The following is a 12,587-nucleotide window of genomic DNA, read 5'->3' on the forward strand; positions in this document are numbered from 1 at the left end:
CCGCCTCCTCCCTGCGGAGGTCAAGGCCAAGACCTACATCCAGACTGAACTGCCCTTCAAGACCAAGACCCTCCATGAGAAGACCTCCCACTCCTGTAAGCGGTGGGTGGGAAGGGCCACGCGGGGCACACACTGGCCCCAGGCAGTGGCCCAGTGGGGAGGCCCCACGAAAGGCGGGATTGGCCCCTGGCCTATGGCCAGGTGTCGGGGTCCTCAGGGCTCCTCTGGGCTGTGGCTCAGTAGCACCCCTTCACCTGCAGCCACCGAGGCCTGCTGCGAGCTGTGTGGTCTCTATTTCGAAAACCGCAAGGCCCTGGCCAGCCATGCACGGGCGCACCTGAGGCAGTTCGGCGTGACTGAGTGGTGCGTCAATGGCTCGCCCATCGAGACGCTGAGCGAGTGGATCAAACACCGGCCCCAGAAGGTGGGCGCCTACCGCAGCTACATTCAGGGTGGCCGCCCCTTCACCAAGAAGTTCCGCAGCGCAGGCCATGGCCGCGACAGTGACAAGAGGCTGGCCCTCGGGCTAGCGCCCGGCGGTTTGGCCATGGTTGGCCGAAGCACTGGGGGTGAGCTGGGCTTGGAAGCCGGCCGGGCGGCTGATGGTGTGGAATGGCCTCTGGCAGCCAGCCCGCCAGGCCTGGTGAAGGCCGAGGAGCATCAGCGACAGTACATCAACAAATTCGAACGCAGACAAGCCCTTCCCCCCCGGACACAGCTGCAGCCCGGGGTGGTGATGAGGCTGGTGATCTACAACAGCCCCCCAGTTTCCGCGTCAGGCAGCCCCGTCATGCCATGGTGCTTGCTCAGGGGAAGCCATGCTCCCTCGGCTGGCCACACACACACACACACACACACACACACACACACACACACACACCCGCCCTCAGGGATCAGGAGGCCCCCACTGAGCCCACAATGCCACGGAAACCCTCATTGGCCTACCCCCTCCCATAAGGCCTTCCCAGCTGGGAAGAGCCCAGAGCTGACAGCTGTGTCCTGCCATCTCCAGGCCCACCCCACCCCCACCCAGAGCCTCGGGCCCCTGGGTGGTGGGGCGTGAGACTCCTCCCCTATGCCCAGTCCCCCCCTTCTTACCTTTTCACTGTTGCTCTCTATGTATAGCTCCCTAGAATTTTCACTTTTTAAAAAAGGTGTTTTGTGTAGAAAATAAGGAACGTTGATCTTTTTATTTTGCAATCCTGGGCCAGGTAAACACCAGGAAGGCAGATTGACCTTTTAACTTTTTCCAGTGGCCACCTTTTGGTTATTGATGTACCTAGAAGTCTGTAAATTAGATTAAATTTCTCTTCTGGAAACAAAAAAAGAAGAAGAAGCTTGTACACACCTGCTCTTTCTCTTGGAATCCCGCCACTTGCCATGTAAGAAAGGCCTCCTGGGGGACGAGAGTCACTACATGGAGAGCCAAGGCTGTCCTACATCAAACCATTGACCATAGATTCATGAGGGTACCAGGCAAAGCCAGCCACACCTAGCTTGGATTAGAAGAACCATCTACTTGACCTGCAGACTCGTGAGGAATAATAAATGCCTGTTACCTTAAGCAGAGCTGATACAGTACATCTCAAACTTGAACCCTAAAACCAGGCCAAAGATGTGTGACTTTGAAAAAGCTTGTCAGTCTGACCACTAAGAAGCTGTCCCTCCTGCCCTACTGCCTCAGGCACCAGCCCGGTGGCAGGAGCTGCCAATCCCATGTGCCAAAGAAACACCCAGCCTATGCAGGGGCTATCTGGACCTGACACTTTGGGCTTTACAGAACATTGGTCCAGAGGAACTTTTCCCAGATCTCCTTACTGAAAATCAGATGAGTCAACAAGAGTCTCTCTCCTCTCACCAGTATCCTTAAAACTGTGATCAGAGAGCAGATCTGCTCCACTAGGAAGGGAGCTTAAGTCACTTAGAAGTCAAATCAAATCAGACTCTAAACAACAGGAAGAGGCCTGAGGTTGCAGTCTGGGTTAGGCCTGCCTGTGGACTTGAATGGACTTCAGTGGACTTGAATCTGGGACACTTGAATGTGAGAGCAGGAGACCAGAACGAGAGCTATGTGGACGGCAGAATTTTGCCACTTATTAATCCATTTGGGAGGGTTTTTATTCGAGGAGAAAGCCCATAGCTTTTGTAAGATTCTCAGAAGAGCCATGACCTAAAAATGGTCAGCACTCCAGCTGCAGGGCGTGTACTGAAGAGAACAGGAGAAACCCGTGTTCCTGCAGGTCTGGAACTGCGCATTCCTCTCTCCATGTGATTGCACTTGAGCAGGACAATTCCAGTAAGGAATTCTATTACTGTACTTATCTGTCCCTCATAGAGAATTTCACTCTAGTTGCGAATTATCTCTCTTCTCACTTTGAATCTTGTCGTTTGTACATGTTAGAAGGAGGGGGCAGTCTACCACTCCCTAAAGAAGGACACCAGGCTTCGTGAAGTAGGAAGGTAGCAGCAAAACAAAAACCCAGGAAGATCCTTAATGAGCTGGATCATCCCAACGTGAGCTGCAGCCTTGTTCTGACCGGTAACGTGGCGCTTCTCCGGCGTCTTCTTCCACAGACGTGGTCAATTGGATTCCTGCACATTCCATCCCGGGAGGGCCCATGTGCAATCTCCATTTATTTTATTGATGGGAGGAAAAGGGGCTTGGTAACGAGTAAATGACCGATCTAGAAGCATTCTGTCAGAGGGCCTCTGGCGTTGTTTCACCAAGGCCATATTTTCCGACTTCTGATCCTTCTCCTGGGCCTTTTGCATTCCAATCCCCAGTAGTTATCGGTGCATCTTGATTGCATGTTTGGTCACTTTCAGATGGCAGAAGTTGGTTTAAAAAAACAAACTTCTATTTCTTCATCTTTGGGAACAGTGGCTGTGCAATTATTCATAGGCTATCCCACAAGGAGCTGACTTGAAAACCCCACTAAGCAAACTGGACTTTGCCTTAGACACCCAGATCACAGATCAAAGGAACTGAAATACTCCCCTGAATGGAAGATTGAAGCGCCCTAGTGTGAGAAGAAGCAGATGACTACTGCCCCGAGATTATGGATTTGGACGTCATTGGACTTTGGTTCAAATCTCTTGTTTTGAGGGTGCCCAATAAATGGCAACTTATGACTAGCATATGTTTACTGTTTTCATATTTTTTGCTTTTTTATGACATTTTTTTAGTTCAGCAGCATAGTTCTGCCTTTGTGAATGAGCTTTATTGAAAGTTTTGGCCAATCTCCTGTCCTTATTGTTTGCAAAAATAGTGCCCAGTCACTTACGTTTTCAACCTGTACAGTCAACAGTCCATGTATTTTAGTGTAAAAAGATATGCCCCTGGCCTTCATGAAGAGCTCACTGAAGACGAGGGTGCTACAACAAAGCGTGGAGAAGCAAGCAGATGGTGCCCGGCTATCAATTGGAATAGTGGCTGGGGTCTTAAAGGTTTGCATTCAAACAAGCAGCCATCTAAGTGAGGCGGCAACTGAGTCCACACAGAAGCAGCACACCAGCCTGTGCGATCCGAAGATGGCAATAACAAAGCCCAATATGATGAAGAGAAGGTGTCAAGAGCGTCACTTGTGAGCGCCCAGTCTGGAGAAGGGGACAGCGGGATCCCCAAATCCATCTGCGTTCTTTTTGGTTGAAACTTTTCCTGTTTCATTTTGTTGTGGTGGTTGGAATTTTCTGGGAGGGCGTGGCTTGCTTTCTATGGAATCCAGAACAGGTAAATCTGTAGAGACAGTAGCCAGATGAACAGTTTATCAGGTTATGGGAAGGGAGCGTGGTGGGAAATGGAAAGCTAATAATAATATTAAGTAAAAGAATGAAGAAACTTCTGGAATGCATTGTGGTGATGATTGCAAAGTTATTTTGAATATGTTTAAACCAGTGAATTGTGTGTGTGAATTATATGTCAATGAAACTGTTCATTTTTTTGAATGTGGTTGTACATAAACTAGGATAATAGTTATATGACAGGGTATGGCTATTATCCTAGCACCATCGGTGTTGTATTTCAGAACAGATCTTGAAGTGGCTTTTTCGATAACGAATGTAATGCTGTTCGCCGTTCATTTGTCATTTGCAGTAGAGTTGACCATATGATTCAAGATGGTCACTAACAACCCATTTCAGCTCACTGATGCCTAGCTTAGTGATTTTTATATGTTTCATTTCATTTTTTACAATCCCCAGTTATCCTAGGTTCATATTTTGCATATTCAATGATCTGACTATTAATGCATATTTGCAGCTATGTGCCCCTTCTTTTAATCCTGCCACCTCAGCAAATGAAGGTCCCCAAAGCTCTGATCCAGCCACATCGTTAATCTGACTCTACTTGGAGAAAGCAACTTCTCCCCAGTCGTAGAACATTATTTATATATTACTGTACTATATATATGTATGGCTATGTGGTTACTGTTACAACTGTGGGTTTGCTTGTGATTTATCTGCCTTGGTGTGACTAGAGGTTGCGATGTGTCTATGTAACTGGCGCCGTGTGCTACTACAGCTCCATTGCTGCATTTATATTTTCCTGACTTCCTGTAGCTGGTTCTGTTATTGCGTGTAAGATTCTAATTGCAACACTATATCTATGTATGATTATCCCCGTGTTGTTATATCTAATGTTTCTGCATTTATCACGGATGCCAGGTGTTGCTGTAACTAAATATTACTATAATTTTGCTTTGACTCCAATAATAAAATAGTAATAACTACCATTTGTTAGGCACCTGTTGTGTGTCAGGTACTCTGCTTCGTGTTTTACATACAATTACCTTTCCAAGTCAGACAACGCCACCTGCACTGCAAGGTACAGAGCAGTGTACCCATTTCACAGGCTACGCTACCTGCACAATGTCACATAATCAGTGCATGATGAAGGAGGGCAGGGTTGTTTGATTACGTAGCTATTTGGGGCAGCAACTGTACAGCTCTATAGATTGTGCCTGGTCCTTGTCTGTTTGGGGTAAGAGCCCAGAAACGGACTCATTGTATGAAGAGATGAAAAGGTACTTGGCAGAATAAAGTTTAAAAACCTATCCACTTCATTTTCTGACACTTTTGTTGAGTTAGGAGTTCCTGATTATGGAAACAATTAAGTCACTAAATGAATCTGGATTGAGTTAGCAGACGATAAATTTAAAGAACAATGAAATCCATTCTTCTAACTTTCAATGAATTTATAAGGAGAGTGATGGTTACATGAGCTTAATTGTTGATGAGCTCTGTGCTTATGAACTCTATTGATTCTAAAATTGCCTGTTGCGGGTGGAGAAACCCTTGGGTCCAGGACAGAAGCCTTTCAATAAAACCAGCTCCACCAGGAACAGAGCCCCCCTGCTCATCTCTCCCTAATCACACCTCCTCCCAATCTCCCAGCCAGTACCAATCTCCAGAAAGTCTCCTTCCACTTCACTTTTATAGCTTCTAACCTCAAGGCAGCATCCGCGCCCCAGACAATTGCACTTGGCCTCTGTCACCTGTCTATCCCTATGTCCCTGAAAAAGCGCTGCTGCGAATGTGGCCAATATGGCCAGAACCTTGGGCTGGGTCTACAAGGAGGACTTCCCAGAACAGAGCCCCCTCTATCCCAGGCCCACTGCTGTATCCTGTTCTGGGCTGAGACAACCCTAGGAATACTTGTAAAGTAGGATGCCCTGATTTCATTGCCTGCTTCTGATCCAGCCCAGCTTACATCCTCAGACCACAAAACTCACAGGTAACCCTCCCAGGCCAGTCTTCTGTAGGCCTCCCTCGCTCACAGTTCCAACCTCTTCCCAGGCTAGTCCCTGACCTCATATCCTTCTCATTTCCACTCTGGACTCCACCCTCTGGAGTGAAAGTATCTTTTCTCTTCTTGTGACTGCCAGCATACTTTATAAGTAACTGGTAAGAAAGCCTTTGGGGCTTCTCTCTCTTGAATTCAGTTAATATTGAAGCACAGTGAATTAGGGCTTCTTGGGACTGGTGCCTAGATTTTATCTAGATTGTTAATGAGTCTCATTTGAATGTTCAGAACACTGAACAGCCTTATATCGAAAAGGAAGGAGGTCTCTTAGAAAGGACGCATCTATCTTAGAGATGGCCAAGACAAAACACCCATAGCACTTACTATCTCTCCATCCCACGCCCATTGCAGACATTAATAATCAATCACAGGCATACTTTCCCATCAAGCCTAAATACAGCTTCAGAATCTTTCTCAATCCAGGTCTCTGCACGTAAAGTGGCGTGCGAAATAAAACCCATTCTCCTTACAGGCCAACTGCCTCATTTCACGGATGGTGAAAGTGACGCTGAGAGAAACAGTGACAAACATCAGAAGCAAAATCAGAAGTTCTTGACGTCTACTGCTGGTCATTAAGGCAGCAATTCAGCCAGGCATCGAGGCAGAGTCCGGAGAATTTGAGTCCCTCTTTTAAAGAGTGCCCACTGGCCAGAAAGGAGTCAATGTACCCTGCTCTTCCACCCTTTGGTTTCCATAACAACCCTGTGGCTCTAGGTTAGGGAGGAGAGGAGCTTCCAACACAGTGGCTCTCAACCTCCCTAATGCATTGACCTTTTAATACAGTTCCTCATGTTGTGGTGACCCCCAACCATAAAATTATTTTCCTTGCTACTTCATCACTGTCATTTTGCTACTGTGATGAATAGTAATGTAAATATCTGATATACAGGATATATTTTCATTGTTACAAATTGAACATAATTAAACATAATTAAAGCAGAGTGATTAATCACAAAGCAATATGTAATTATATATTGTGAAATATTTATGTGTTTTCCAATGGTCTTAGGTGACCCCTGTGAAAGGGTCGTTTGACCCCCAAAGGGGTCGAGACCCACAGGTTGAGAACCACTGTTCTAACATGTTCCAATTCAAGTAAAAGATGGCCCAAAACAGGCCTTTATATTTTCCCACTAAACTGTTGGTCTAAGAAACTTACATTATCGAGTTGGTGGAACCGTGGGTTAAGCCAGCTCTGCAGTGCAAACCCCGTAGGCGCTCCGTGGGAGAACGGCAACGCTACATGAAGAGTTACACTCTCAGAACCCCACAGGGCAGCTCTTCCTGGCCTGTAGGGTCTCTATGAATCAGAATTGCATCCAGGCAGTCGTTTGGTGTGGTTCAGGTTTATCATCTTGGGCGGCTGGCTGTCTAGTCCACGCCAGTCATGGCAACCCTGCCCCTTGTGTGTACAGGAGAACTGCGACCTGGCTGAGGAGAAGGTCGCCAGGCTTTACTCCAGAGGAGCTTCTAGGTAGATGCGAACCCTCAACCTTCAGGGAATAGTCCAGCCCTTAGCCATTCACATCACCTGGGGACTCACGGTACATCTATGAGAAGGGACTGTTATTCTCTCTGTTTTACAAATAAGGAAACCGAAGCATGCGGAGGATACATGATTTTCCCAAGTTCACACAGCTGACAATGCCAAAATCTACTTCCAAATGGACTTAGCCACACAAGCCACCAAATTGTGTACAACACTCATGAATCGACCATACCAGTTACCCCAGTACCACGACCAACAGTGCACAAGAGCACCTATTTCCCCTGCAGCAATGGGTAGTATTAAACTCCTTAAACCTCTGCTCATCGGGTAGAGCAGGGTCCTGATCTCATGGAGAATTGGTCCCGGCCTCCAGCCAGGCCGTGGGTTCCACTAGGCCAAGAACCATTACCAGGGACACCAGCTTCAAGGCCTGGGGTCGTGTTGGTCGTGGTACTGGGGTAACTGGTATGGTCGATTCATGAGTGTTGTACACAATTTGGTGGCTTGTGTGGCTAAGTCCATTTGGAAGTAGATTTTGGCATTGTCAGCTGTGTGAACTTGGGAAAATCATGTATCCTCCGCATGCTTCGGTTTCCTTATTTGTAAAACAGAGAGAATAACAGTCCCTTCTCATAGATGTACCGGGAGTCCCCAGGTGATGTGAATGGCTGCACGAGTTGGGGAGGGCTGCTCTTGGCCACGGGTGCTTTGGGCTCTGCCATGAAAGATCATTCCACCAGAGACCTGGACAGGGAACAATAGATCATCAACTCACCGGGATTAATGAGGCTCCCATGTTTGTGGAGAGGTGATTAAGGAGTTGTAGCTGCATTGCCTCCTGTCAATAGAACAAAATGCTCAGTAGCCACCAAGTGTAGAGGCTTTGATGGGGAGGCCTGGGCAAGGGAGTCCGGAGGTTGGGATGCATTCTATTTTGGTGGCATCGTGATTGTGAGCTGGGCTGCTAACCGCAGCGTCAGCAGTTCAAAACCACCAGGTGCTCTGAGGGAAAAAGGTGGGCTTGCTCCTCTGGTAAAGACCTGCAGTCTATGAAAATGTGGTAGTCACCTAATCTGGTGTCAATTTGAGGATTAAGAGTGTAGGGGTGGTGTCTAGGCTGTCAATCTAGAGATACCCAATGAGACTTCTGTGGGCATGGCCTTCTCCTGAGAATTCTGGGAAATCTGGTACTTCCTCCTTGGAGGCGGAAGACACCTCTCTCTCTCTGCTACACCCAAGGAGACATAGCAGCAGACAAGGCACATGGACCCACCCTGATGCAGAGACCCCTGCCAGCACTGAGATGTTTCCAATGCCACTGGATCCAAGGACTTTCTACCCACTGGCCTGTGATCTACATTCAGCATCATTGCATGTATTTCCTGAGTCTGAAGAAGAATTTATAGACTGGTATTGGACATATGGGCTAATATTGGCCTTATGGCCTTAATCTGGACTGGGCTGGGATGTTTTCTCAAGGTTCAATTGCTCTTGTACATAAATCTCTTTCTTATACACATATGTGTGTCCATGGATTTGTTTCTCTAATCTACTCAGACTAACACAGAAACCCTCATGGGCAGGTCTATCCTGTCCTGCAGGGTCCCTATGAGTTGGCGTGGGCTCGATGGTGGTGAGTTTGGTTTGGTTTTGAGATTATGTGTGGACCAAACACCAGGCCTTTGCTCCACTCCAATCTAGAATTCTTTCCCAGGCCTGTCCATGCACCCCACAAGTACTTAGTGCGTTCTCCACCTGTGTGACTCCTCGTGCCAGGTACCGGGGGTTCAGAGGAAACAAGGACAGAGACCATCTCTGCCCCCAGGGAGCTTACAGGAGGCAATGGAGTAGGTGCCTTGTTGTTAGCTGCGCTGAGTCTGCCATGCTTCGTGGTGACTGTGTCCGTAGAACAGAACGAAGCTTGGCCTGCTGTGGGGTCACCCAAAGCTAAATCCCAGTGTCTGGGCTCTGGTGTCAATCCACCTCCCTGGGGCTTCCCGTGTTTTGGCTGACTTTTGTGACCTGACCATTCTTTCCTGGGGGTTGGCCCCTGCTGGCGTGTCAGTGTTCCACATAAGCAAGACGAAGTCTCCCCATCCCTGCTCCCAAGGAGAATGTAGTTTCCTTATAGAAACCAGTGTCACGGCAGCGTGTTGCCCTGTGTGGTGGAGGACTTTCTGGGAGACGCACAGAGGATCAGGGAGCCATGTGACGGGGCCTGCCTGTCTAGAAGGCGGGTGGATCCCGGAAGGTGGAGACTCGGCCCGGTCTCTTGGGAAGCTAATCTTCCCAGGACTTGACAGCTGATGACACGCTGGAGATAGAGATGAACTCCATGACCTACGAACTGTGAGGAAAGGCGCCGCTGCTTTGCGGGTGGAGCGCAGATGGCAGCGTAGGTTTGGGGAAGGCCGGAGGGTGAGTCTAGGAACCCCTAACTCCTCTGCTGGCACTGGGGTGAGGTCGAGGAACAAGGCACGGATAAGGAAGACAGCGCAGGGTCAGCCAGTCGCTGAGACCTTGTGATTCCCGAGGAGAGAGGAGAGAGGGGGGCAGAGACTGAACCCGGAGGGAAACTCAGGAACCTGAGACAGGGACCGGTGGACCAAGCCGATGTTGCAAACAAGACAGAGCTTGTCAAAGAGCAAAGCGGTTGGCAGTGCTGCTGAGAGATCTAGGGAGATGTGGCCTGGGATGAGTCATCGGGCTTGAGAGGGGGTCACTGGTGGCCTTGACAAGAGTGGCTTCAGAGCAGCGGTTCTCAACCTGTGGGTCACGACCCCTTTGGGGGTCGAACGACCCTTTCACAGGAGTCGCCCAAGTCATAACAGTAGCAAAATGACAGTGATGCAGTAGCAACAAAAATAATGTGATAGTTGGGGGGTCCCCACAACATGAGGAGCTGTATGAAAGGGTCGCAGCATGAGGAAGGTGGAGAACCACTGCTTCAGGGGGAGATAGCATCCTTCTGAAGTCGGGGAGGGAGCAAGAAGGCGAGGCAGCAGGAAATGTTTGTAAGCCTTTTAGAGCATGGCTGTGACGGGAAGGTGAGAAGTAGCAAGCACTTAAGAGGCACTGACAGGGATTTCCTTGTTGGTGTTGGGAAAACAGTGAGCAAAGAGGCAGAGCCAGGCTCAGTCCACAGCTGGAGAATAGACAAGTGAATGGAAGATGAAAACCTAAGGCGTGAAGTGAGAGAGAAGGGCCTTGGGGCAACAGGGGAAATGGGATCCAGGGCACTCCTGGAAAGGGTCATGTGTTAGTCCGGTTCACCAGAGAAACAAATCCAGAAACATTCGTCTATTTATAAGAAAGAGCCTAATATCAAAGAGTAATTGTGTATTGAGGAAACACCCCAGCCCAGTCCAGATCAAGTCCATAAGTCTGATATTAGCCCAGATGTCCAATACTAGTCCATAAATTCCCCTTCAAACTCACACAGTACATGCAATGGTGCCGGATGCAGGAAGATCACAAGCCGGTGGGTGCAAAGTCTTGTGGATCCATTGCCGGTAGAAGCGTCTCCGCGCTGACTCCCCCACTCTCTGAGTGTGGCTCCTCATCAGGAAGGTCAAGCAGAGAGAGTGTGGCCTGCCTCCCAGGAGAAAAAGAGGAAGTCCCCAGAGTCCACATGAGAAGGGTCACACCCAGCCCTTCACTCTAGGTAGCAAGTTGACATGGAATTATGTAACTACCACAGGTAGGGAGACCTGGGCCAAGAGGATGGATCCCCTAACCTCACACTACAGGGGTATGGGTGAGAACACAGGGTGGCATGGAAGGAGCTAGAAGGACCCCACAAATGCTGACCTTGATCTGCACAGAAAAGGATGAGTGAAGGTGGTCTACAGAGTGGGGCACTGGTGGAAATTAGCCGGAAGGGGGCCGGGAATGGGGCATATTGATGAGCAACAGGAGCAAGTGGCAGGAAGGCAGGAAGGGCTGGCTACGACGACTGACCACAGAGCCGTGGGGCCCCAACGACGTCATAGGGTCTTCCACTCAACAACTATGATGGTTCCCAGTTTGTGGACTCTAACTTAGTTCACCCTCTATTCCTTTTCTACAAATGAAGTCACTGAGGCTCAGGGAAAAATATGGAGTAACTTGCCCAAGGTAAGTTAGCTGCTAAGCACCCGGACTGAGCTTTGAACTTGAGTCTGTGATCTCCTAAACCCATGCTCCCCTTATTGACTGCACAACCTGTGCCTCAACCCCGTGTGCTTGGACCCATTGGGGAGCCCAGCGGGAGGGAGAGAGGCACCAGGTAGGACGTCTGCTGAAGACTGCCTGCGGTTGTTGGCATCGCCATCCTGACGTGACATCAGTGACATCACAGGGCCAGGACGCTGGCCACGGGTTGGCGGGGGGTTGGGAGGGTGGCCCCGAGAGGCAGCGAGGGCAGCTGGGGCTGGTAGAATGTGCGGGACCGTGAGAGCAGAGCCGTCCCAAGTGGAGGCTCTCCAAAAGGAAGGGAAAGATGGGGCAGAAAAGGCACCAACAAGCTTGGAGACAAGCAACTAAGACAAATGAACATGATCCAGAGGAGTGGGGCAAAGGGTATTGAAAGACCCATTGTAGTGGTCATGTTAGGGGATATCCTGTCAGCCATTTGTAAAATCCTCAGAGCTTTGAGCTCAGATCAATCCGAGGCTGATATTACTCAGTCTCTTCACATTCCCTATGATATTGACCAACTTGCTTAGATTCTCTGGGTCTTTACAATAGGATCAAGAATCCCTCTCTGTACTCCAGACCCATCCAGTAAAACTCTTCAAAGACGACCCAATCAAACTCCCTGCCACCTCTCCTGACTAGTCCCTGCCAACTCTCCCTCTCACCTGCTCTGCTTCAGTGTACCTGGTTAGCGCTACCGCCACGTTGTGGAGTGGACCATGCCTAAATTCAGTGACTTACAACAGCAGGTGTGTCTGCGGAGCTCGGCAGAACTAGTCCAGTCTTGATGGAGCTCACCAGTGAGGTTCACACCAGTTGCCCGAAAGAACATTTCGACGTGCACAGTGGTCTGTGTGGCTCTCCTTCTTCTGGGACAATGGGCCTCTGACTCAATGTGGGGCATGTTCACCACTTATCAACAGCAGCACGCAAGAGCACAAAACCCACCACACAAATACATTTCAAGTTCCCACGAGGTTCATGTCTCCTAGCATCCCACTGGCCAAAGCAAATCACATGGTCAAGCCCAAAATCAAAACAGGGGAAGAACACGAGGCTGAAGGTAGATTGTTCGAGGGTGCCATGGGGCTGGAAGGATGACGAATTGGAACTAGGTGTTTC

General features: G+C 49.1%; 1 pseudogene; it reads left to right on the forward strand.

Moving 5' to 3' along the window:
- Window positions 1–9,642, forward strand: part of LOC101655350 — a 10,761-nt pseudogene extending 1,119 nt beyond the window's left edge.
- Window positions 9,643–12,587: the final 2,945 nt, after the last annotated feature.

The sequence above is a fragment of the Echinops telfairi genome, unplaced genomic scaffold (genome assembly GCF_000313985.2).
Source record: "Echinops telfairi isolate 266 unplaced genomic scaffold, ASM31398v2 ScPeMD7_7457;HRSCAF=8495, whole genome shotgun sequence".
Classification (NCBI taxonomy): domain Eukaryota; kingdom Metazoa; phylum Chordata; class Mammalia; order Afrosoricida; family Tenrecidae; genus Echinops; species Echinops telfairi.